Below are 9,106 nucleotides of genomic sequence, written 5' to 3' on the forward strand. Positions count from 1 at the left end.
TGTCGAGTTTCAACTCCATAGCCCTTAAGCCATTCATCAGGGAGTGGACACATCCCTCTCATTTATCGGCATTTATTAAAAACAACAAAAAGCGATGCATGCAATTGTCTGTGCCATTGTCGTGGTATGGCAGATCCGTAGTGTGAGGAGGTCAGAGGACAAGCACAGGCTGTGCAAAAAGTATGGCGCACAGACTCAAGCAAGGAGCTTGAAACACGTGAGAAGGCAGTGCAAGGAGTCTGAGGTTTATGGACAGACAGTCTTAGAGGCACACCTGGGCTATGGAGAACTTTATCCTTCAAATGCGCAAGCTACGGGCAATGCAAACGATATATGCTTTAAAGTGTAGTAGCTCTGTACCTTTTTGACAAACAAGGGACTGCAACGCAAGTTTTATGTAGGGCACTAGGCTAGAAGAGCTATTCAGTAGGAGACAGGATGTTGCTTGCATCCTGTAAAGAGAAAACCTTGTACTCGAGATCAAATAGGTCAGGGTCCAAGCAGGAAGAAAAGCACTTAACGGAAAGCGGTACCCGGAAGCACAGACACAAACATGCCTTGCCTGGGAGGATTGTGCAGTAACTAAGGAAAAGGACTCGGAGAATATCTGCTTTATTTTTTCAACAGTTGTGTTTTGAGTAGCACAACTCTTATGTTTGAGGGTGCCACTGTGCTTTATAGACAAAGGTAAACAAAACTCACATTTTGTACGCCTACTTGCTTTTTTAGAACTTCGATAATGAATTCACATATGCTAGTTAGATCAAACAATGTATAAGAACTTAGCTCTTGTTGGTATCGAAAAGGCTGAATATGGATGAAACGGCATGAGAGAATTCGAGTAGGCTAGTGTTTACAGTACTCTGCAGTACAAAAACGAATACTTAGAGCAGTGGTCTTCAAACGTATTAATGCTGCACCCCCCCCCCAAAAAAGAAAATAATCTTGCCCCCCTCAATTTATTTGCAATTACTCTGCTAATATTTAAAGATTGCAGTCAAGTTCTGTAACCCATTTTTACACACATTCCCAGTTAGGATATAAATGACAAAAGTTGTTAGTGATGGCCCATTACAAGGTGGCTTACTGCCGCTAAGGGTTTTAACACTTAAAACAAAGCATGAAACTTATCTTGGCCAGAGACTGGTGCCCCACCCGAGACCACTTAAGAGCCCCCCCGCACCCCCAAACTTGAAGATATCTGATTTAGAGGCTAATCCGAAACCTTGGTAAACAGAACCAGCTCATCACTGCTTGCTGAATACAACCTAAGGAAGAACATAACGCTTAATTCAGAATCATATCTACCTCAGACAAAAAAAAGACACAAATCAACATCTACGAACAAGTGACTAAATACAAACTGCCTACTATGCAGGGCTCAGGGGCAAAACATTTGAAAAATGGGAATCACCACACTACACAATATATGAAAACGGTGGAATGCAGGGAGGCAAGATTAGTTATGGAATATTGTTATGGAACATTGTGTATGAGACACCAGAGTTGTAGCTCTATCAAAGGACCCCTAATGACGCTAAGGATGTAGTACTAAAGATGAGGCAATGTGTACAATATGGCATAGGTCATTGCAGCCGCGGCTGGTAGTGGGAGTACCGGCTGGGCGGTGACATGAGGAGGGGGAAGGGCAGGGTGGGGGGTAGTAATGTATGGATTCCGGACCTTAACAGATAAGTAAACATATAAATGAATAAAACGAATTTCGTTGTGCGCACTGCATCACATTTGGTAATGCAGTGCGCGCAACGAAATTCGTTTTATTTATTTCTATGTTTACTTACCTATTAAGGTCCGTAATCCATACATTACTACCCCCCACCCTGCCCCTCCGCACGTAACCGCCCGGCCGGTACTCCCACTACCGGCCGCGGCTGGGTCATTGAGATGAGAGTACCACTGAGGCGACAAAATGCGTCAGGCCTTTCTGGACGAAGCACTACTGATGCAGTTAAGATCAGGCCATTGTCTGAGGGTCACTGTAAATGAAGCACATACGAAAGACGAGACTGCTCTTGGGCCGCAAGGTACAGGTCAGTGTACACCTTGGCTGCTTGGAGTCTACCGATGGGACATGAGTCTTACCCCTTCCTTCACTCCTCCTCCACTCACTGAGGCCTTTGTAATTTCCTGTGGTCTCATATCCTTAAATCATCTCAGAGACTCGCTCATATTTTTAGATCTCACCTGCCAGGCCGTACAAGCTGTCTGATTGTAAAGGGCCTATAGTGAACTTACAATGGGCTTAAAGCCCGCCTGTTGCCATTCATTGGTTTCCTTTAATGTCACTCATTTGCTTCCTTCCTATTTGTTAGTTTGTTGGGACTGCCTCCTCTTTTTGCCTTTGCCCCTCCCGTGGACCACAGCCTCTTTACCATTCTCCTCCCTTCACATTTCAACTGCAGCAGGATAAATGTTTATCCTTAACCAGAGTTTGTGTTGTTTATCTAGAGCTCAGACTACGGTTCACTTTAGCTTCAAACATTTTCTTGTATACATAACACCTTTACCTTGCTGCTTCATTTTTTTTCTGTCTGCAAAACGTTTTAACGTGAACATACATCGACCCATGTTGACATGTTTCTTATCAGCCAGCCGCTGACTACTTTGCTCGTAGGCAGTATTTCAGCGTCTTGCCTCGCTGCACTTTCACCGTTATATTTTCCTTCCAAACCAGACAACAAGCAATGGCACTTTATCATTTCAAATACTTTCATGTCGGCGAAACTCTCACTTGATGCTGATTTGCAATTACATTATTTCTGATCTGCCTAATTATATTTGAGGCAGTCTATTTTCGTGTCAACAGCCCTGTCCTACAATGAATGTTTTACCTTAAACATAACAACATTGCTCCTTCTGACTTCAATCACTTCAGGCAGCCGCAGAGTAACCGTTATAGTATAGTGTATCTTAAATATATTGGCTCCCTGTATGTCAAACTAAATATTTGTTCCTGATCATATGTACTCAGCCCCTCCTCCCTTTTATCTCATCCGTTGGCAGACTAAATATTCATGCTGGTCCAGAAAAGGTTGGCCGAAGTACATATACTGCCTAACTTCATGTATGACGTACGATTAATTGCAGATTTTTAAGTCATAACAACATTTACCTCCCCCTATGGATGCATAACTTACTGCCTATTGACTATGCGCTGTCTCTCACTGCTTTTAATCACTTCATGGCAGCGCATGGGGAAAGATGCTACTACAATTTTTTTTAATGCAGTTTCTACATAACTACCCAAGAAGATGACAAGTATGACATCCACAAAGGCACATAAACACTGGCCTGCAGAAACACATAAAAATAATTAAGAAAAGCATGCTGAAATGCGCATAATAAATCACATCTTCAAACAAAGATCACTTCCTGCCAGACACCCGAATTAACGTATAGATTCTCAAACATATGCACAGTTGCACACATCTACACTGGATCACGCACAATTTTTCAGTGCCTCACATGTCCAGAAATACTGTAAAGTACTACAAAGTCCCAACATTGCATAACAACCCACATACACCACAAGGTATTTATATACCAGACACCAGGTACATGTTTTAAAGCATTTGCTCATGTTACAGGACTTTGTGAGCCGTGCTCTCTCTAAAGTAAGTACAATCTTCAATATTATTCCTTCAATTACTAACTATTGCCTTCACAAAAACTACAGATGGTCACATCAGCTTTTTCATCTGCTCCCCTCACCCTTTTCTTCTGCCTGATCCCCAGTCTTCTTCCTCCTTATTCTCCATGTGTGAGGGGATTCCTCTACTGCTGGTCCACCCCACATTTTTCCCGCTTCATTGCTCACCTTCACGTATGCTCCTATACCACCTCCTGCTCTCCATTTATTTATTTATTTTGAAGGTTTTATATAGCACGAACATGACCCTTGCGGGTATCAGAGCGCCTTACAAGGGAAGAAAGGTGAACTAAAGAACACTGTTTGCCATAATTATGTCTTGCTATACAAGCATCCGTTATGAGGGTTAGATACATTGTTCATGTGAGTTTACTCCATGACCACCGCTCTCGTGTGTCTCGCTCATTGCTCTCCCTTATACTTTTTGACACTCCCATTCCCTGCTCACAAGTTCACTTATATGTTCCACTGAGACCCTAAGCTGTTGCACAGCACCCTCCCCTGAACATTCTCTAACAATTCTCTAGCAAGACGTTTTTCATGAGTCTTCCATTTCCTTACAGGCTACCTTATTTTAAAATTACTAAATAAAAAAAAAAGTAACATTTTTGTTGATATTTTTCATATACCAGTAGCATACCACTGCTTCCTTATTTGATTTAACACCAAGCAAAGGTTGAGGAGAAAAAAATTATAATATTTATTCGAATGGGAAAAGCAAAATATCAACTTTTTTTGAATTGTTACCCTTTTTACATGTGAAATAATGTACTCCTTTGTGAATATATATATAGATGTATTATATGGGATAAAGCTCCTCGTGCAGTAGATGAGTTCCATGATCATATAGAAGAATGAGACCAAAGGCCAACTTCCTTTATAAAGGCTATGGAACTCTGAGGTGAATTGCAATATACAAATCATGTACAGTAGGGGGTACTTTATTTCTTATAATAGTTGGTCCAACCATCACCTATCCCACAAACCCCTGGAGCATGGTGAGAGCATGCTTGCTACATGAGCAATAAAAATAGAATCTTTGGTGCAAGGTTAAACACATCTTAAAATATGTTCGATATTTTCTGCAAAAAGATATTAGAAGCAGTTTAATAAAAGTATTTTCCTTTTGTTTTTAAAGTGTGTACTAAAAACATGTAAAAAAACATGCAGAAAGACTCAAACTTTTCTAGAATTATCCAAGGAGTGCAAAAAATAAACGGGTTGCCTTAATATCTCCTTTCTTTTGTCAATGTTCAGCTAGAAAAAACACAGAAGCAATGTTTAATTTTTCCTTCTTTAACCTGCTGCTTTATTTATGCTCCATGACCAGACCTGTCTTTCCTCTAAACTGCTGGCTCTGGTAGCAGGTATTGTGACATCTGAACACAACTGTAATAAGTTATTACAGTTAAATTCTGACATCATTTTATTATAATCGGGGACTAGTTATAATCGGCGACTGGGTGATGCACCCATTAGCCGATTATAAAGAAATTAGAGACAGGTTTTCTTCTACAGGTATTGCATAATCTCATGAAAAATAATACAATTAACACATTTTAGAATCTGTATTAGTATCAAGACAGAGCAAATTGTACATTTAAGAAAATGTACAATGTTCAGTTAGAAGTAAAATTGCACGTTTAAAAAAGTATCTAATTTGACATCACACAATCTTGACAACACCCACTAACAGACATTTAAACATTCATCTCTGAAAAAATAGTCACGGTGACAACCATGCACTCACTCAATCACTGCACAGCTATTTACACAATTAAATCGCTATTTCACAATGTAAACACATTTACATAATAATCCACTGATAAAATTACACAGCGGGTCCCGCGGTTCTCGCTGAGACCCTCACGACGTTTCCTGGGCTCCTCTTATCTTCACTGTGCAGTCATATTACCCCTGAGAGGCCACATCCTGCAGGGGTTCTCACAACATCATTACGCGCTCCATGTCATCTATGCTCTTTGAAGTTGTCTGATACAGGCCTGCGCTTTCCTGGGGGGCTGCTATTTTTTCAGCATCTGTATGGTTGGTCGCACCTCCTCCAATGAACCCTCGCATCCGTCCCGTGGTCCAGACATCCTGATTCTACTAAGGACCTCAGAAACTCCCGTTAACCAGTTTATCTCCCTCACTGTGGTCCTCACGTCCTGGTGGGACCCTCACACCATCAGCTCGTACACCCAGGACACCCCTTACCTTTCCAGTGCGCTCCGCTCCGTCCGGTTCTTAAGTAGCGCCCAGAGCTGGACTGGAAGCGCTCACCGCAGCCCGACCCGGGCCTGAGAGGATTGCTACAAACACAAGCGGGCGGGGCGAGGTGGAGCAGCGGAGAGTCGCTGTTCCCACAGCTCAGAAGTCGCACACCACGCCCACCCCGAGTCTACCCCGCCTCTATGCAACTAGGCCCAGCCTACGCCAAGCCTCACCTGGTTCTGGCCGGCCTTTCTGTGTGAACGCCCGGCCCGTCCAGATTGTGTGCACGCTGTAAGGCTCTGCTCACCCCCCATCCCTCCTAACCTGAGAACGCCGTGTCTAAGCCCCGCCCTCTTACGCCCAGCTCAAGTTAGACACCGCCTATCCTGTTTTTGCTTGACCTACCCTCTGCACTCATTCAGGCCCTTCCCACGCCTCCTACTCCAGTGCTGCGCGTCGGTTCAGGTCCGTCTTGCGGGACCGACTGCAGCTTAGAACCCTAATGCTTAAACGCGATTTTCTATGTATCTCTTTTCTTCAACTGTTTTTATTTCAATGGGTATTTTCCTGACATTTTGATTCAGTAAATGTTTCTGCAGGGCACTGTATTTCTCAAGTTCAAAGAATTGCATTTTTTTTAATAAAGCTTGAATTTCTTCCGAAGGTTTGCATGGGCAACAGTTACATTGTCCAAGATAACACTCATTTTATTTTTAATTGTAGGCACGGAGATATTAAGTGATTTGTACACAACTATAGGATATCGCGTTGCCACCTGGGCTGGGGGTGAATGGGGGGTGGGGGGGGGGGGGGGGGGTTGAGAGGGGGAGAGAGAGAGACCTCCTTTACACACAAAAAACAAGCATTTGCAATGCAATAGGTCTCGCATTTAAGCGAGGTTAAGCTATTGGCATTGTAAATGACTGCCTATTATTATAACTTTTTAAAACATAAGTAACAGGCACTGTTATTTACTATGCCAATAGCTTAACCTCGCGTAAATGTGAGACCTACTGCATTGCAAATGCTTGCTTAAGTTTAAAACTGAGCGTGGCACCGCTTCAAGGACACATCGCTAGGTTTCTTTTCTGTTTATTTTTTTACTTTAACACTAAGCGCGGTGTCCATGAAGAGGGCGCCGTGCTCACTGTTAAAGTAAAAAAAAAAGAAAGAAACGGAGCGCGGTGTCCCTGGAGTAGGCATGGCACTCATTATGAAAGTTTAAAAAAATAAAAAAAATAAACAGAGCGCTGTGTCGCAGAAGTGACCACTGCGCTCAACATATTTTATTTATTTAAATTTTATTTAATGCGATTTTCTAAAGCGCAAACTTTACCCGAAGGTGTCAGAGCACTTTACATAAGAACCAGTTGCAAAACATAAGGACTTAGAATTACATGCGTTACATAAAAGATACAAACAGAAAAAAATGCAAATGTACAAGATGTGAAGTCACACAAGGAGGAGATACAAAAAGAAAGGAAAATTGAAAATGTACAAGTAGTAAAGCCACTCAAGGACGAGATACAAATGGATATACTCTAAGAGTCACATAGGAATGGTAGGGAGTACAAAGGTCTACTGCATATGCTAGTGATTAGAGTTATCTCTATATACATAGGGGAGGGATACAAGTGGATATACTCTAAGAGTCACATAGGAATGGTAGAGAGTACAAAGGTCTTCTGCATATACTAGTGATTAGAGTTATCTCTATATACATATATATACACATAGTAGATTTTCTCAGGGGAAAAAAAAAATACAGAAAAGCAGAGTTCCATTAAGTGGGGTCGGAGGCGGGATGCAGTCACAGCACCAAGGGAGGGTGGGAGGGATACAAGGGTATGGAGAAAAGGCAAATCAGAAAAGGGAAGAAACATTTGAGGATCGTCAAGGGGGAAACGAGGGAAAAGGGTAAAAGATGAGGGAATGGACAAGATGGTAGGTCGGGGTCCAGAGAAAAGCGGCGGAGAGCAGCAGCAAAATGGCAGCCAGGACAAAAGCAAAAGTAAAGGAGTCCATGAGAGTTCGTGGCGGGAAAGGGACCATCTCCAAAAATGGCTGGATGCACAAAAGTCACCAAAGTCAAGAGTCCAATGAGGAACCCAAAGAGCCCTCTGGTTCGGGCCCTTGTGAGAGCAGTGCTTGCACCTGGTGGTGGAGGGAGTCTGCAGGAGTTGGATGCCGGGTGATTTGTGGTGAGTGTGTGCGCTGTAGCACTGGATTGCGCGCACGGTACTCACGAGCAGCAGGGGCGGCTTGACTCTCCTCCTCACCCGGTGGCCGGTGCCGCAGTCACCTCCGTTTCTGCCCGGGGCCGCCCAGACCTTCATCCTTCGATGGACCACGGCAGGCGCCTCCTGCAGTGAGAGGCCCCCGGCCCAAGGAAGAGGTGTCTGGACGGGAGGTAATGGCCGGCACTGGGGGAGGGGGGGGAGGGAGGATGGGGGGGCGGCTCGGGGTCCCTTCTTGTGATGTCTGTCACCTGGACTATGCGTGTTGGAAAAGAAAGCAGGACGTTGCTGGGGAGGTGCTGCGAGGGCAGACGGTGTGGCTGTGGGAAGGGCCCGGGATCCACACAGGGCAGCGGGTCGTTGTTGTTGGCGTTAGCGGCCCCAGCGGTGCCCCCACCGGCCGCGGGCTCCGACATGCTGCCGCGGAGGCTCAGGTGGGCGCCGGGGGTGGCGTCATGAGGGGCTGAGGTCTGCGGGTGCCCTCCGGTTGGAATCACCCGCTCCTCTCGTGGCGCCGGCCTGGGGGCATCCTTTCCCCGAATTTCGGTGCGGGTGCTGAACCGGGGACCAGCCTACCTGCGGCGGCAGCGGACCAGTGGTGCTCATGAAAGCGCTCTAATGCCTTAAAGGTCAGGTACACGCTATAGAAAACCGCAAATAAGAACAGCGCCAAGACTCTTTGATCTCGCATCAGTCATCACATAACTCTTGGCAAAGTGATATAGATGCCCCAGGGGAAGGGGAAAAGGATTCTCAATTTAGAAGGCCTCAAGGAAGGAGGGGTGCATTGATCCTGTACTCCTGACTGACTTCATGTCCCTTAAGTGTGGCCCGTGGGCCCCCGGGAGAGAGCAGTCTGCAGCGTTTACCAAGGACAATGACACCAGCCAATTAAAAGTTTGGGCGGAGAGTAGGCGGGGTTTACACAGCATACTCGACTACTGCATGCCTCGCAGAGCAAGCAGTGCATGCGCGCTGCCGCTAG

General features: G+C 44.7%; 1 protein-coding gene across 8 annotated transcripts in view; it reads right to left on the reverse strand.

Annotated features, from left to right (window-relative positions):
• The window catches only part of ARAP3 (ArfGAP with RhoGAP domain, ankyrin repeat and PH domain 3), a 680,145-nt gene extending 674,131 nt beyond the window's left edge, over positions 1-6,014 (reverse strand). For 5 of the 8 annotated variants that reach the window (XM_078653517.1, XM_078653516.1, XM_078653515.1 and 2 more), the window contains exon 1: positions 5,888-6,006. The gene's annotated coding sequence lies outside the window, so the exon portion shown is untranslated. Of the gene's footprint in view, positions 1-5,887 lie in introns of all 8 variants that reach the window. The other 3 variants (XM_078653514.1, XM_078653512.1, XM_078653510.1) reach the window with 2 other exon arrangements.
• Between the last annotated feature and the right edge of the window lie 3,092 nt (positions 6,015-9,106).

This window comes from Lissotriton helveticus, chromosome 7 (genome assembly GCF_964261635.1).
Source record: "Lissotriton helveticus chromosome 7, aLisHel1.1, whole genome shotgun sequence".
NCBI lineage: Eukaryota > Metazoa > Chordata > Amphibia > Caudata > Salamandridae > Lissotriton > Lissotriton helveticus.